The sequence below is a fragment of the Buteo buteo genome, chromosome 9 (assembly GCF_964188355.1).
Source record: "Buteo buteo chromosome 9, bButBut1.hap1.1, whole genome shotgun sequence".
In the NCBI taxonomy this organism is placed as follows: Eukaryota; Metazoa; Chordata; class Aves; order Accipitriformes; family Accipitridae; genus Buteo; species Buteo buteo.
The window spans coordinates 28,184,526-28,202,304 of NC_134179.1; the positions used below are offsets into that span (position 1 = coordinate 28,184,526).

The window sequence follows — 17,779 nt, forward strand, 5'->3', positions numbered from 1 at the left end:
AATTAAAGACCTTTCCTAAATGCAAAAATAGTACTGCTTTAAGTGCAGCAAAACAGTTAAAGTACAGAACCCTTCACACTACTGCTACTACCCCCTCCTGCCTGAGGAAGAGAGTAATAGTCTGTGTATCTACATATCATCACTGTACCAGTATAACTTCATCCAGAGGAAACACTGGTAGAATGTTTCTACCAGTATCTGTAAATAAATACATTTTCAAGCTAAAACAGTTCACTATACTGCATACAGACCAGGCCTAGCAGATAAACATCTGCTGGAACGGCATGGTGTAATTGATTGTACATGTGGCTTAACATTTACTTCAATGACTTTTAGCACCTTCATGTTATTGTTTCTGCGTTGTTCCAACAAGCAATGGTTAATGTAAGATGCAGACGTTCACATACCGTATACTTATGAATAACTGGTTCCCAGAGATGTGGCAGTGATAACATTGTCATCGTACGATTCAAAGTAGCTCGCTGTAGATCACATATCAGAAGAGGGTCCCACCTGAAAACATAACAAATCCAGATAGTAAGTTCATCATATTCAGAGGTTTGCAAGCTCTGCTAATACATTTGTGTGTTTCCACATATTTCTCCTCTGCATTAACAGGGTCTGTGCCGTTCCCAGGCTTACAGAAAACATTTTGCTGTTCACAATGGCAAGCAAAATTGTCCTGCTGTAGCCACACTGTTTTGGCCCACTGCTCCAGACCAGATTTCAGGCACGCTCTCAAAGCAATGAAAACTAGTTTTCAGTGTTAATGCAGAAGCTGGAACTGTCTGGTGGACAGATACAGAATTGCAGATTTCCCATTTGTTGGGTCCTTGACAAGCAGGTAATTCCTTCTACCAGTGCATTGCTGGTTTGGCTCTACCTTTCTTTTTTTCTTTTTTCTTTTTTTTTTTTTAACATTGAAAATCACTGGTTTAGAAGATGACACAACACTGGACATTGTGAACTATTCTCTTGAGACCAAGGGGTCTTAAGACAAGAGTCATTTCTTTCCTATTGATGGCTACAGTCACCTTGTTTATAATCATTTGATCTTTTCGAATCACTTGATGGGTAAGTCTGTTTTTAAATATTTTTATATATGTTGTAGGTAACCAATGCAGATATGGCAAATGGCCAGGTCAAAGCCATGGTCCAGATTTTCAAGGCCACAAGTCATGCCCCATTTTCAGAGCTTATTGCCCCTCTGCTCACAGCTGAAATGAAGGGATCTTGGAGACCATGTAGGAGAAAGCCAAAACTGCTCAAAACAAACCACTTCTGGTGGAGCAGGAGGGACTAAGGAGCAGCTGCTAAGAGTCGACTGAACTACTTGTGAACCTGACAACTTTCAAGACCTTTCACAAAGACCCTTCTGGCAGAGCCTTCCTAGTGCCTTTCCTTCAGTGAGAAAGAAACACCAAAGTCTCAAAAATACACTCAGAAATTGCAAGTCCTAGAAGAGCCTGTTTAAGGCAAAGGCAAAGTCTTTCTAGGTGAAGCAGAAACATGGAAGCCACTGTGAAACCTGAAAATGGAAATTATATGCGAGGTATTTAAGTATGTGGTTCTGGCAATTATGGAAATAGCTAGTGTTGACAGGAGTACGCTGGGGACCCAGCACTTAAAATCTTGGTGGAAGAAAGGTTGGGAACTAAACACACAAATCAATATAGTCTCTACAGAAAGAGAGGATTGTAAGAAAATACACACAGTTCTTGTCCAAACTGTTTATTTTCTATGGCTAGACAGTGGTAATCTCCAGTGCCATCAATTAAGATCTTCATTTTCACAGGCAGTGTTTTAAGGAAATGCAAACATGAGGCACAGTTAGAAAAATTAATGGAAGCTGAAAAATAATTTTTGCTGCCAACTTACTTCCATGTAAGTGTACCATCACTTCTCAAAACTGAGTCTATCGGTCTTAAGACAATCCTAAAACTGTCTTTATACATACTAAACTACAGAGAAGTTACTCTGCCACCCCAAAGAACTCCATTCTTACAATGAAGTACTGCACTGAAGAAGCAAATATACAATCTTTTGCATTATAAATATTCATATTAATGCACACAGCATATTCACACCAACAGAGCTGAAGAGGCCTTACAAACACGGGTATTTAGAAAGTGCCTATAAAGCCACTGCTGTGCTCTAGGACTTATCGGGGGTTTGGCAATTCTTTCTCCACCTGCAATAAATACTATTTTTTTCATCTGAAAAATGAACAAGGACTTACAAAATGGACAAGGTACCTAAACCAAATGTTTAGATTGATTAGATACAGGCATTTACTAAAATCAGGTCTAAGTATTAAGCCTCAAAAACTCCCCAGATACATATATTTTATTATGAATTTTTAAAAAACTGTAGCTTCTAATTTCGAAAAAATATACCTGTGAATAACCTTTCAGAAAAATGTATTCTAAAATGAAAGAAAAAATGTAATTAATGATCTGAAAAAAAACTTTCTGCTCCTTTCTTCTCAATCAATTTAAGGAATTAAGAAAAAAAATTACAGTCTCAAGTCTCACTTTCCTGGCATCTGTCTTTCTGTTTCAGAACTTCAGCATTATTTCAATTCAGGTGAGGGTATTTAGTTCTCTCTGACATCAGAAGCTACATTACAAACACAACAGCACTTGTATACTTTACTATGCAACACAAAAAATGGATGGATGAATCAACTGCCTGTAAAATGTGTCAGAACAACATCCACACAAACTGGAGCCCTCTCCTCCATACAGAACCAGCACGGTGCATGACAACAATACGTCTCCCCATACACTCCAGCTATACTCTGGAAGGAACAAGAGCAGTAGTTTCTCAGTAACCGGGAATTACGTTGCTGATAACGGCAATTCAGTTCTGCACTTATAATGTCTGAACACAAATAAGACGCATCACCAAGTGGGAGGGGAAGCGGGAAGAGAATGAGAGAAAGAAAATGCAGCTGCAAAGAGGGGGTAAACTGCAGGAGGAGGTTTCACAGTGAAGCACACAGATCTGCTGTCCGATGGCGTCCGGGGGTTAGAAACAGCCGATCAGAGGCACTCCCTGGCACAAAGCTGCACAAAAGGAGTGAGGGACATGCCAGAGCTGTAGAAAAATAATGCATGAAAATCCCCAAACAATACTTTTTCTTTGACTTTGATAACCTGCACAGAGGACATTTAAAATCAAAAAATACTTGTCAGATTATCTCTGGCATGATATACTCCACCAGCACTACTTAATCAATCAAGTATATTGTTCTTTTCCACACTATGGCTTGCTTTGACCTCTTTTTTTGACTAATTTTTTTTTTAATTCTACTCCTCATTTTCATGAATGTTAGTGATCACAAAATACATTGAGAGTGACAGACAGTAAACATTACTGGAGGCTGTTGCACTTGGACTGCAATGTGGATGATCAACCGGAGGCTGGTATATGAGCTCCAAGTTAGAAGGTCACTCAAATACCCCTCCCTACAAAGATCAACACTTTTGAAAAACAACATCCAAAATCAAGATCTAACGCCAAGAGTATTCCAGTAATTTCTATTTTTATTCCAGCTGCTGTAATGAACCTTTCATTTCAAAGAACAAAAATTATTAAACAGAGTGTGTTGTCAAATGCAACAGTAGATGCTGAGGCTATGAAAGCATGGTAAAAAGCATGCCGTTCCCTAATATTACAAGTACAGGTGAGAGACATGCAGAAAAACACAGATGGAGAGTCAGTCTAAAAAAGTACAAAGAGATCTGATCACTAATCAGAGACAGAAACCCATCTGAGAGTCACAACTGTCTCTGCAGGCTCTGAAAGACAGAATTAAATTGACTTAGTACTATAGTAAAAAATGAATTTAATTAGCTGACATTAAGCAGGATAAGTTTGCGGTACCATGTTGCTCTGACAAGCTGTTTCCAAAAGGGTAAGAAGGTAAAATCTTATTTTTCAGGATGAGATTACGGCCGTGCGTTGAGACAGAAGTTAACAGCGCGTCTGCTGAGGGCAGCTTAAAGTTGGTGCTGGACATTTCATCTCACACTATAAAAGGATGGTATGTGATAGATGAGCCAGAAGTGCAAGTTTCGGATTCTGCACATTTATTCATACGGCTGTGCAGCTTCATCTCTTTCTGGTGTTGCCACTTACGTGAAGAAGAGAGCCTCAGTATAACCTCTGCCAGGAGGTTTTTTTTCTCCAGCTTCTCTCAGTCAGAGCTGTCCCCTGGAAAAAGTCCAGTACCCTAGGTGCAACTCCTTTATTTTTGTTGGTATGAGAGCATGTTGGTCCTTAGCTGGAAAAACGAGGTCTGCGCACAAGGCGGTTTCTGTGCTAACCTGGCGGGCTGCCAGATCTGCCGGCTGCTGTGCACTTATCTTCTGTTTTATGGGGTGACTCACGGCAGCCCAGCTCTGCTCCCAGCATCTACCAAAACTTCTGCCACCTTCTTTACCTGGCAAGCAACCTATGTGTCACGGTGTAGCCTGCAAGCAGAGTGGCAGTGGTTGACAGAGAATAAAGTAGACAGAAACTATGGCCATAATCTAGAGGCAGATAGTGACAACTGAAGAATCAATGGTAAAATGCATAGGAAATCCAAATTAAGTGTTTCCCTGAGGAAAACTTGAAGGAAATGGAATAACATATTTCAAAGCAAGAGTCCCATGTATATCAGACTTAACAAGCCCTGCCTTCTCATGCCTCCTTCTATTTAACAATAAATTTAGTTCTGGGGAAAGGCATCTCGCTGTCAGTGCTAGAAATTCTGCTTATTTGCAAAGCAGGCGCATGCATCCCAGGGAAGCTATTGTTCACATCACTTATATTAATGTCTCACATCTGTCACACCAGAACCAAGCCAGATTTACCAGGCAAGACAGAGAGGCTTTGGCCATCCCCATTAGCAAGTTATCAGGGAGGTGTTCCTCCATCCCATGACACAACTGCACAGCGATGTAAGCTCTCAATTTAGGCTGCCAGTGCCCTTCTTCCTCCCCCAATTCTTCTCACCAGGACCGTATTTAGGCTGCATGACCTTGCGTAGCAGTCTGCAGATTTTAAGAGCAAGAACAACACACCGTATGCCCTTCTCTGGCACCACATTAATCACCCTACTTTAATGACTTCTTTCACTGATAAACCACCCTGTGTACCTAACCGTCCTCCCCAGTGGCTGCGTCTAGAGCAATAAATTAAACATGCCCTTTCCCATACCCTGCCACTGTGTAATCCACTAGCAGAGACAAAGCCACTGAGAACATCAGCTGGCAGTTAGGGGTGAAAACAGCAGGGATCAAGAGACCCCAGTTTTACTAGCCATTTGATGGGTGACCTTGAATCTCTCAGTCTATGTTTTCTCATAGTTACAGAGAAAAATGGAATTTCTTTTCAGCTATACTGAGAACCACAGATAGAAGATACTACTTACTACTGGTATATATCTATACCACCCATTACTATACATAACTACAGGTAAGAACTGCCTTCAACTAAACAAACGTAGCTACAAACAGAGAACATATGATTTTGTAGTATTAATTCTTAATTATTTCACTCTCTTCCAGGAAGCTCAAGTCCACAGCTGAGCACAAATAAAGACACAAGATCTTTATGATAAGAAAAGCAAAACAATGGCCTGACATGACCTAATGAAAGCACAGGATACTACCCCCCCCCAGGGTAGAAATCTCCTTATTCCAAAACTTCCTTTCAAGTGCTCTGAAAATGCTACTAGACAAAGAAACAAGAAATTCACTTTTGCAAGGCAGTAACATTTTTTAAAATAGCGGCATCTGACATTATTCCATAAACCTTCCCCAAAATCAACGTGCTGTATGTTAGGTAGGACCTTTAAACTTTAGACTAAAACAAATTTAGGTCTGAATCACAACACAAAGATACATGTAATAAACTTTAAATATGTCAAAAGCTTCGCTGGATGAAGGTTTGCTGAAGGCTTAACATGGAGCTAAAGGCTCACACAGTTATCGCAAGATTGACCTCTGTGCTGCTAAGCGATGTGTGGAGCTGGGAGTGCTACCAGCTCATAGGACTTGAGAAACAGACTGAGCTCTTCGCTGCCACAGATTCTGTATCTGACCATGGAGGGCATCTCACAATCTGTCTCTGTCTTTGATCCCTGTGATACGTTTCTTTCTTCTCTTCATCTATCAGATACTTAAATTGTAAATTCAGTGTGGCTGAAGATGTAAAGACAAGAAAGCCTACATCTTCATAGAAGCCTTTAGACATTACCACAGGAAAAACAATAGTCACCATAATTAAAAAAAAAATTACTTATATCACACAATTCCAACATTTTACCATTTTCACACAGCTTCCTATCCGGAAAGTATTCTCAAAGGAATAAATTCTGCCTTCCTTCCAAGATCTCTTTTGTAGTCTTGTTTCCTACATAAAAAAAACCTGCAATCACACACTGTGTGTAATGTGACGCTTCTGTCTGTCTGTCTTCCCCTAATAATTTCTCTAAAGACATTTAACAAAGAGGTAGCAATCTCAGAATGACTCAGTTGCCAGAAGCAACTTCCAATTCCAACCTGTGCTCGAACAGACAAGAGAGACGGTCAGTGTCTGCATTAAGGGAAGAAACTTCCACGTTGACTCATAAGAGAGCGCAGAATCTGCAGATAAAATAGATGTATGGAGATGCAAAACTGTGCTGAAAGCTGAAGTTCACAACTACAGGTGCACCCATATGGCTAAATAAAAGTGGGAAAGGAAGGAAGTTTGAGGACTGCAGCACGTTGCTCGATAGCTTGCCTTCTGCGTGTTTTTGGACCACTCCAACCACCTCCTCATGAGACAAGCCTGCCATCAGGAGGGCTGCCTCAGCAGCATGGATGTGACCTAGCCAGTACGACCTGGCTGCCAGTTCAAGGGCCAGTCCTTTGCCTCCTTTTACACAGCAGCCCAAACACAGCCAGGGACGGCATCCAAAAGACAGGCACTTACAGGAAGCTGGGGTTCATGATTTCTGCTGCGTACAAAAAAAATGGAAGCGTTTTCTAGTGCATCTGGTGGGTGCAGTACTGAAGGAGCAGAAAACCAGGGGAGTGGGAAGGTTCTCAAATATACACACATACCGTTGCCTCACAGTGACGCCTCGCCGACCTTCTGTCCCACCACTCTTCCATCTTTGACCTGAATGTGAATGTCGGTGCTGTAAGTCAAGACATGAAAAAGCACCGACTGGGCGACATCCCTGCTAGAGCCGTTTCTGGAGTTGAGCTTTGCTGCCCAGCATGCAGCCGCTTCAGACCGAGTGCCCAGCCCTCCCTATGGCCCCCTGCCTCCCACCACGTCCCTCCATGCCGGGCACTCCCAAATAGTCTCTTCCAAGTCTCGTATTATCGCCACAAAAATCTACTACTGCAGACATCGGTTTGCTTTCTACACATCCTATACCCAGTACACATTACACATTTAAAACAGTAACCCATCCATACTTCCAAACTTTAGAGCTTTTACATTCAGGGGACAAATCAATAAACAGCACATTTATCTTATTCTATAGAAATATGTATCATGCAGAAAGAGTTGTGATAATGCTCGCTGCTTTACAGTTCTCTACCCACAAACGTTCAAGACTGAAATTCAGTAACAGACGTGTCCGTGACATCTCTAGGCTTCTTTGAAAGTATCAGGTAAATACTAGACAACATACTACTGTACCAGAACTCCACGGCAATGTTAATTATATCTTCCTTTAAGGGGTCTGTCTTGAATCCTTTTCATCCGCTGTTTCCATCAATGCTTTATCCCGAGACCTTCCTCACACATTCCAGCAGCATCGCAACGGGGGTCTTGCCAACTGCTTGTCTAAAACTGAACTACTCCTGTTTAACATCCTGACAGAGGAAACCAGTGTTGCCCTCTGACCCAAGCATTTACATTCAGGAGCTAGTTATTCCCTCGCTGAAGTCTGAAATCTGTCAGTCATTCTCTGTGGGATTATCCCTAGCCCTAAACTCTAAGGTTTAGGTAGTGGAAACAGAAATCCTGGTAAAATAAGCTGTTTAGCAGATAACTAACCACACGTGGTGAAGGCTTTTGTGTTCTTCATACTGAAGAACAACTGAACAAGACTGGTCAACTGCTAACAGATGCTGTTCTAGTATTGAGCACAAACCCTTAAAGGGGATTGACGAGGAATAGAGACAGGTGTCAGCACTGAATTTCTCATGACCAATGGTCTCTGGCCTAGCTATCCAACCGTCACGAGATGGACAGTTTGAGTTTGTGATCTGTATCTCACTGGGAAAAGGCTACAAGGCTCCCATCACCTGAGTGTCTCCCAAAGATACTGCTTTGAAAACAGTGGGAGAAAAGCCATGAAGCTGTAACAGATGTAAACACACATACACACACCCCTGAGTACTCATTACAGTCACAAAGAAAACCTTGCAAACCTGAAACGATACGATATTGTCTTTCTAGTTCTGTCACAATTGGCTGTTTTACCAAAATGTAACAACAAAACTAAAATAAACAAGACGTGAACTTCACTGCTGCCCTGTGGAAAAGCAGTGTATCTGCCAAGAAACATGCTTGTGCTACTGCCACTGCAACACAATGAAGTGGGATTAGCAGCAAGGTGAATTATAACCAGCAACATTGGATTTATCATCTTATTTTGCTGTAAAAATAAAAAAAAAGAAAAATTGCTATATCTTTTTACATATCACATATATGTGTCACAAATTATATTAAAACACATATAGACATCAATGGTACTTCAAATATACTATCTGTGTAATGAAAAATACGATAAAACAACTTCTAAAGTAATTTACTACTTATTCCCACACTTGATAAGAAAAAACTATTGTATCAATTTATTTATTTTATACTATCAAAAGCATCTTATTTTGAAAGTGGACATTTCTTTCCACTACCAGTTTGTAGCATCCTGCTTCCACTTTTGCAGTTTAGGCAACTCAGTGTTTCATCTGTTGGTGGGAGGGAAAAGATTTGAGCAGTTAGAAGTAAGTAAGTGCAACAAGAAATGGCTTGTAGTTGAAAGACAGATGACAGCAGGATGGAACACGTAACTAGAATATTTTAGAAGTCTAAAATTTTTCTTCCTATTGATATAATATGGACAACAGATGGGTTTTTAAATGCAGCTCTTGGTACAACTTTGCATGTGAGAAGGAAAATAATTTGGAGTTCACGGGAACAGGAGCAGATTGTTCTGTGAATCCAGTTGGTGTCATTCTACAGCCTTAAACTCTCCTGCAAAATACTGTAAGCAGAACAGCAGGAGTCCCAAAATTCCCCATGCTGGCTCCAGCTCAGTAAGCCATTTCTATTCACAAAGTATGTAAGCATATACTTAACTTCAGGAGCATGTGTAGCCAGTGATTTCACTATGATTTAGGAATCTGCCCGAAATTAAAGTTTCATTTAGGGGCTTTGCTAATCAAGCACCAGATACATCTGGCAGATATTCATGGGCTTCACTTTTCACTGGGTCTGTATGTCACATTTTCCACATGCCTAGGCATTTTCTTCATTTGCTAAGCAATGCGGTCACCAAACTGGCCAAGACAGGCCTAGGTGCATGTAGGAGGCATCCAAGCAACAAAGGACAAGACAAGCAAAAAGGACTGTGAACACACAGGACATCCTCCCCAGTACGCCAGAAGCATCACTGACAACACAGAGGAAAACAAAACAAGCAGTATCAAAAGCACAAGTTTAATCACTTTAATTACTTAAATTCTTCCTGTTTAGGTCTTAAACTAGCAAACGGGAAAAAAAAAACCTGTGGGAGAGAGAAGACAAGGTCTGCCTTCTCTCGCTAGTGAGGTCCATGCCTGACCACCATGACTGGGGCAGCTGGGAGCAGTGAGGTGGGGGGGGACCATGGTCCCGTGGCATCACCCGCCATCAGCCACCAGAGTACGGTTGTGAAAGACTATGACCTCTGCGCATGTAGCAATGATGATTAACATTTTCTCAGAAACAACCGTTAGTGAGAAGCACGTGTTGCTAGTGAGTGGACGTGGTAAAGGTTACGTGCACGGTGTAAAACCAGCCTCATCCGTGGGTCTCCTCAACACTCCCACCACCGCCTCCGATTCCCCCACGGACACTTACAGAGTTCAGTCACAACGTCCTGGATCAAGAGGGAAACCAGAGCAACTATGCTCCCTTCAGATGCAGAGGGACAGATATCAGCTGGCATAAGTGGGGGGGGACTTTCGGGCTGCCGGTGGTGCCGAGCTGATTCACACCTCCCAAAGGTCTAGCGCAGGTGAGGCTGAGAGTGTCCCTGAGGGCACTCTGCTGGTTTAGGAAGCACTGGTGTGCGCTATAGACCCCAAAACATTTTTGTAGTGTTCCCAATAGCTATCTTAAGCAAGACTTTGCTCAGGCAGTTACCCTTTGAATTGCCCAGGTACTCCAAAATGCGAATTTCACAAAGTTGCACAAAGCCAGAGTAAAACTGGCAGGTTCTGCATTGCCTACACACACCCGCTCAGCAGAACTACTCTTCCCTCCACTCTGCAAAGCTGCTACTCACTCTAACACAATGTCTTAAATTACAAATTTCCACCTTGAATTTTACCAATTTGTTTGGGAGGAAAATTTACCCTTTCTTTTTCTAAATGCAGCATTTACTATCCGGATCCAGGTCTATGCATGCTTCCCTGCTCTAAGGCCTAAGCTGCTGACCGTACTTTAGTCACGCTATTTTCGCTCTTAAGTAAAGGAGACAGAACTGGACTCAGAGCAGCGTGTAGCCCGACTTCTGTGATGATTTATATGATCTTTAACAGCATAAATACTATGAGCAGAGGTGCTCACAGTAAACAGCACAACTATTGATCACTCTAAGAATGGTCACTTAAAAACAGACACACAAACACAAAAAAATTACGGTTCAAATCCTACAGTCAGTTTTAGCACAAAACCCCTATTCGCTCCCTATGGATTGATAGCAAAATACAGCATCTGCCTACAGGACATCTCCGTAAGATAAGGAAGTCGAACTGACATAAAGAGAATATTGCACAACGATGGTATTTTTGTGCCTAACTCATATTTATGAACATAATTCACATGAAAATCAGTGTAAGGTATTGTGAATCTTGCCCCAAACTCATGAACTGTGTAGCAGAACCAGGAACTGAACCTATGGGTATTAAGTCCCTGCCTAGCCTGCTACTCACTAGACCTTATTTCCTGATATAGAGAATTACAGTAAATACATCCAGTCAGCTGTGTACTACTGAGCTTGTCTGATCACACATCACAGACAGTAAAACATGCCAGCATAAACTAAAACATATTATTCCATGCATATGATGCTGTCATTTCTAGTTTCGATGCAAAGCATTCAAATTCCAAGTGCAAATGCATGCATTAGAAGCAGCTTTACAGGTGAAATAAAATATACATTGAAGCAGGGAGTGTTATTCTAGTTTTCAGAGTATCTTTAAAAATGGTTATAAAAAATTGTCATTACCATTTTGAATCTACAAGAATGACACATCAGCGGAAACGAAAAATTTTCTTTTCTCAGTAATGCAACCAGGCACCTTACTGCAGTACACCAGCAAAACGGACTTGCTGCAGAAGGAATTGAACTGGCATGACCACAACAGAAAGGATTTTAATCTACAAGCACTGCACTGTGGAAAGCAACTGCTCAAGCAAGCACGGTCCATGCAGATAAACCAAATCTTTCATGCTGCACTTAGAAAAACAAATTCCATTCACAAAGCAACGTCTCGCTACAAACATCTCTGAAGTTTGAGAAGGTTCAAAGCCAGGGTCAGCTGAGGTAAAGAAAGACAGCACACATATTTTTGGTTTGTGAAACAAGTTCTCTACAATACAGAAGTGTGTTGTATTGGTGCTCCCAAAGAAACACCTGCCGCGGTGACATCTCTACAGTGTTGAGCTCATCTTGGTAAGACTGATGGTGCATTGCACCCACCCCCACAGCTAGTCTTGTCTACAACTGCACAAAAGCTCTTGCTTCTCGTCCCCACTGTGGAGCCATCGTGACTCGTGATCTGTCTCTCCCAAAGCAGCGGCACGTTCACAAGGGACAGGCTGTGGCGTAGCAGGGCTGCAACAACCACAACTACAGGAACCAGGCAAACGCTCTGAAATCCACTCCTGTGACAAGGAGCTAAGACCAGGTACCCACTCAGGTTATGCGTTATACAAATTTCAGTATTACCTAAAGGCTGATTTCACACACACAACAGCTTTGGGGAGGCTACAAAATGTGTTTCAGCAAGACAACCTGGAGAAAGTGTGGCCATTGCACAGCTCCAGAGATCATACCAAGGCACGTAGTGTAACCAGAGTTAAGAGAAAGTAAGCCTGCAATATTGAGAAGATTTTACTGAAACTCTCCCGTCTTGATTTATTCAGACTAAAACTTTGGTTTTATCAGCCTAGCTGTACATTTGGGTTTTTTCTTCAAAAAAATGCTTCAATCTGCTAAGAGAAGTCTTCTTGGAGATGTACTGGTAATGAAACACAAATAGAACATTGGATATGAAAAACGTAATGTACAACATATTTTTCTCCTTTACTTATTTGATCTTAATTTGCACCTAGTCATTTTCATGCTGAGCATCTTGTGCAGTTAAATAATTAGCGTAAATGAAATTTCACCTTTTTTTAACTGGCAAAAACGGTGAAACTGAGTTGGTAATTTTTTCAAGTTTTGCTGCAATACAGGAACAACTCGATCACCTGAAGACACTTCAGGGTTTGAATGGACAAGATACACAGGCTTTTACCAAATGCAAGGAAAACTCAACAACTGTGTACAGCAACTTGCAGGGCAAGAAATCCCTCTCTCCAGAGCCTTATGACCAGAACCATTAACCTCTGAAGATGTATTCAAGGACCTCAGGATGTGAGAGTTTACTCCTGAGCAAGCCACTGCCTGCACACACACACACCTACACCCCTTCTGCGCCCGTGCATCAGTGCCACTCACGGCAACTGCTTTCTTTCACCTGGCAGCCACATACTCACCCTCCTCTGCTCAGTCAGACCACACCGATCCCAACAGAAATTCCACCAGACACCAAGGCCAGCCCACACCTCCCACGGCAGACGGTGAACAACCCTCACTCCTCCCGGGTGCCGAGCCCAGCCGTGCCTGTCTGCCGGGGCTCTGGCCGGTGCCCGCGCAGCCATGGCTCGCACCCCGCAGCCCTCAGCCCTGTTCCCCCCTCAGCGAAGGCCTGCAGGCACAGGCTCTCACCAGACAAGGTAGCGCAGGAGGCTGTCACAACCACCCTCTTTGCAGCTATGCCATCTCACAGACTCTAGCAAACCGTGGGACCAAGACTCCCACCGCGCTCTACCCTCCTGGCCTACAGGTCTCAGCTCGTAACAAAACCACGAGGACTTCTCATCCAAAAGAGTAAGGGAAGTTCAAGCAAAGGACACTCAAACGCTCCTAACCTACCACATCAGAAAAGTGCACCCATGTTGCTATTGCTAGTGTGCACAAAAATTTCAACAAATTCGTAGGATACCCCTACATAATATTCATCTCCATGAAGAAGATCATGGAGTTGCAGAAAGGACATAACTATTAGTTAGCCAAATACCATTACAGAGTCAGAAGAAAAGAGTATTGGAGCCGGTACAACTAGAAAGCATTTGATGAGCTCCATATTTGGTTATCATCACACAGATTCAGGGAAAGGTCTTTCTCCACCTACAAGATCTTGGTGTCCTTATGTGCCACTACTTAGATCCCCAGCTCTAAGCTTCTGCTGCTGTAACAGTAACACATGACTACACAAAACTAAGTCAATTCAGTACAATAAATGAAAATTCTCCTGAGGACTGAAATTTCTTGTAAGTTTGCATAAAAAAGCAAGTTCCTTCTGAAGGATGTTGCACTGACAGTCCAAGAGAAATCCTGCATTTGTTCGGAAAATAAGGACATAATGAGAGCAACATGGTCTACTTCCTTATAGTGCCTTTTCGACATCCCTTGGCCATGACCTGAATGGCCTCCTGTGTGAGAAAATACATGTTTCCATCTGTGCTTGTTCATCTCCTCTCCATGCTGAGATTATCAGCAATGGTGCAAGCTACAGAAGCAGCTTACAGATGTAACTGTTTCTCATTATAACATCTCGGCTGTTGTCTGTACTAATGCATAATCAGCCACTGTGTACGTATGCACGTATGGCAGTATATAAGAGAAGACCATAAATATCAGCACTCATTTTTTAATATTTGTTGGTAATAACAATAACATCTCATAACACAGTAGTTAATAACCCTATGCCACAGTTTACAGCTATTGCATTTATAGAAGAAAGGACGGAAAAATACAGAACTATTTGGTCAAAATGAGGAGCAGGACAGTTTGAAGGGGAATTCAGGAGCACTAAACCATTCCTTTCCTAAAAAGTCATTATTCCCACTCCATTCCTAAAGACCTGTTATTCTCACACCTTTATTTCTTAACATTATTATTTAATATTTGTATCCACACCACTAAAGCAAAAAGTCATCCCAGGCTTAACAACTCAGAATGACTTTGAAGATCAACACTGAGTAACAGTAGAGAAAATTGTCGAGAAAATATTATTAAAGGAAGATTTAACTTAAAATCAATTGCTTTTATTCTAATGCATTCATATAATCACTTGCTTCCCCCTTCCATAAACTGTTGTAAAATCTCTTGAGACAGAGGACTATTGTATTGTATACAAGCCTAATGACCCTATGGGGGCATATTTAAAAGAGGAAAAGAGATTTATATAACACTTTATAGGGGCAATCACAGCTCATCAAGTTATTTTCTTTTACACATGAAATCAGTCCCATTTAAGAGACTTTTCCCATTTATTATTCTACAGTGCTTTTCCAGAGGAAAAACAACGGCGGGGGGGGGGGGGGGGGGGCAGAATTTGGCATGCACATATACAGAACCCTCCAAGGACTGCACATGCCTGAGCAAATTCACTCTTCTGTCTGTTAAACATTCCCATCCCAAGACTTTGTTTCAAGACACATCCTCATAATGAATAGCTGGACCTTGTCTGTAGGGCTGAGAGTACCAACACACAGTATTTCATTTCAAAACCCAGTCATATCCTATTCCGCAAAAGGTTGAGTACTGTTATTTCTTTGCCTATCTTGCTTTTCCCTGCTTGCAAGCATCTCGCCAGGCGTGATTCATGTTACATAACTTCAGCTTGTTAAAAACAACAGTTATTTAGCTAGGTACTGTGATAGATGAATGAGGTAAATACAGAACTTGCTTATTACAGAACCCAGACAAAAGCTGCTCCTCAAATAATATGCCTATGCAACATTAAACAAATAAGCAACTGCACCAGCACTGTTTACAAAGTTAATTAAATCTTTCAAATTCAGGATACTGTACTCTAGACTACTCAGGGCCTCTTCTCATGTCACAATATGCAAACTCCCTAGTGCATATGCATTTTATTTTTTAAAAGTGACACACACACCACCACCCCCCCCAATCATCAGAGAGTAACAGTTGAATGCTGAATCAATTCATTTCACTCGCAAGAACACTGTATTGCTTTAATGTTTTGGCTGAGTTTGATGAAACGCAATCCTCCTCCCCGAGTTAGCTGCAAAATGCTTGTGTTTCTCAATAACCATCCCTGTTCATATCCCTGGTTTCATTACGAAGTGTAAAAGCAGCAGCCAGAGAGGGTTAAACAGGTTTCCTGTCAATGCTCCGCAAGGAGCGAGCCTCCGTATTCCAGCAAGGCAAAGAAATCTGTTCAGGCCCTGTATATTCAGCATTATTCAGCACGACTGGGACCGTACTGCAGGATCCCTCCCTCGATGCCCACCTGACAGCGTGTCCTCTATATTATGCAGGTGATGTGGTCTCCCCAAGGCAAATCATCACCTGACCATCCTGGTCTTTGCAGCTGAGCTGTATCCTGTGACGTGCTCCGTGGAGCAAGCCATTGCCACATAACTGTATTCTCTTCCCAGTCACTTCTCCAGAGGGGGTGCGGGGGGGGAAGAAAATTAAACCGCTCGTATTTCTGGCATCGCCACCCCAGCAGAGCAATAGGGAGGCGAGCGGCTGCCCTGGCGAGGAGGCAGCAGCAACGGGGTTCTGCGCGAGCACGGCTGGCTGCCGAGCCCGGACCCGAAATTAGGTCTCAGCCCGCTCAACTGCAGGGGAAGGGGAGGGGGGGGCAAAGGCAGCACTTTCTCAGAGCAGGAAGAAGGGGAGGCCATGAGCGTTTCCTGTTGTGCAGCTGAAACAAGCAAAGACGTCATTACATTTACACTCCCTCAGGGTGTCAGCAGATTGAGGGCCAAAGTTCAGTCATTTCCAATGCACTGCGAGGAGGGAGGTTTTGGAGGAGAAACCAGCAGTGGCTTTATTGCTAACAGCGTTCTCTGCACTCGCATAGCAAAACAGCGAAGCAGCGTGTTACCAGGCTCAGCTGCAAAGTATTGTATGTGACTAGAAACAATATTTGCTCAGGACCCGTGCTGCTCTTGTTTTTCTTGTACAGCTTGTGTAAGAATATTACTACAATATAGAAATGCACTAAGCTCTCCCTACAGCCCGTGCTTCTGCAAGCATCTGGAAATCAAGCCTTACTTATTTTTGGATCCCACGGAGTAAAACATGTTTTGCGAATGCATTTGGGGCGCAACTAGAGTGTAAAACTACAGGATTCCCTTGTCAGATATGGCTGACAACCCAGCAAAGCGAATACAGATGCTTCATTTCAATTTCACCCCTGCCTTTCTGAAGCAGATAAGGACCAGCTTAAGCAAAAGGGCAAAGGCACCAGAGTTGGGTAGTGGCATGTGGGAGTTTAGCATTTGGTAACTGATTGTCTCACAGGCTGTCCATCTGACCCTAAGTAAATCATTAGTATACTTACTGGGCAAGCATAGAGAGAACCTGGATTGCAGTCCTACCCACCATTACTACCTTCTTAAGTTAAACGTTAGAAAGACTTTTTTAATGGAAAGCATCATTTCCATTAAAGAAAGATGCATCCAAATGAGACCATCCAGAAGATTTCAGTGTCTCCACCACTGGAAGCTTTAAAGAGCAGTCCGAACAACCCCCCATAGGAAATGGTTTGGTTATAGCTGATCCTCCCCTGGGGCAGGGGGATGCAGAGGCTTACAGTACACTCTCACTCATGAGACACATTCTAGACCCATTTTCATTAGCCTCTGAACAACATGTCAAAATACAATGCTAAATACCATCATTCCACAATAAGCATGTCCCAGCAACAACCTCTGGTGTCCAGGACACTACACCTTTCCTCTGTACACTGAATGAGACGGATTGTGTAGCAGTGCTCCACTTGATAGAAGCTATTTTCAAACAGAGGCACTTACTTAATTCCACAAACCTCAGTGACAAGGTTACGAGGAGTTTGGAAAATGCTTTTCCAGATTCTCATCTCACACTACCATCACTAGCTGAAGAGGAGTATTTTTGCCGTGTTTCTTCAATAACCACCCTGTGGTCACACCGGGAACTGAAGCCAGCCTTTCAGCCCTAGTAATTCAGAGTACTAAGAGCTGGAACTAGGGAACCACCAGTCTGTATCTTGGGAGTCACAATAAACTGTATCTTTCATGGGACACATGCAATGCCACTGGCTGACCAAAACTGCTCATTTTCTAAAAGAAGGTCAAAGATAATATTTTTTATTATTTATAAACTAAACATTTTGAACATTAAAAACAAATTCTTCTACAAGGATATGAGCTGGTTTGGTTGTTT

General features: G+C 42.3%; 1 protein-coding gene across 16 annotated transcripts in view; it reads right to left on the bottom strand.

Annotated features, from left to right (window-relative positions):
- Positions 1 to 17,779, bottom strand: part of HIVEP2 (HIVEP zinc finger 2) — a 141,569-nt gene that overhangs the window by 106,867 nt on the left and 16,923 nt on the right. For all 16 annotated transcript variants that reach the window (XM_075035869.1, XM_075035866.1, XM_075035874.1 and 13 more), the window contains one exon: positions 408 to 513. The gene's annotated coding sequence lies outside the window, so the exon portion shown is untranslated. The remainder of the gene's footprint in view (positions 1 to 407; positions 514 to 17,779) is intronic.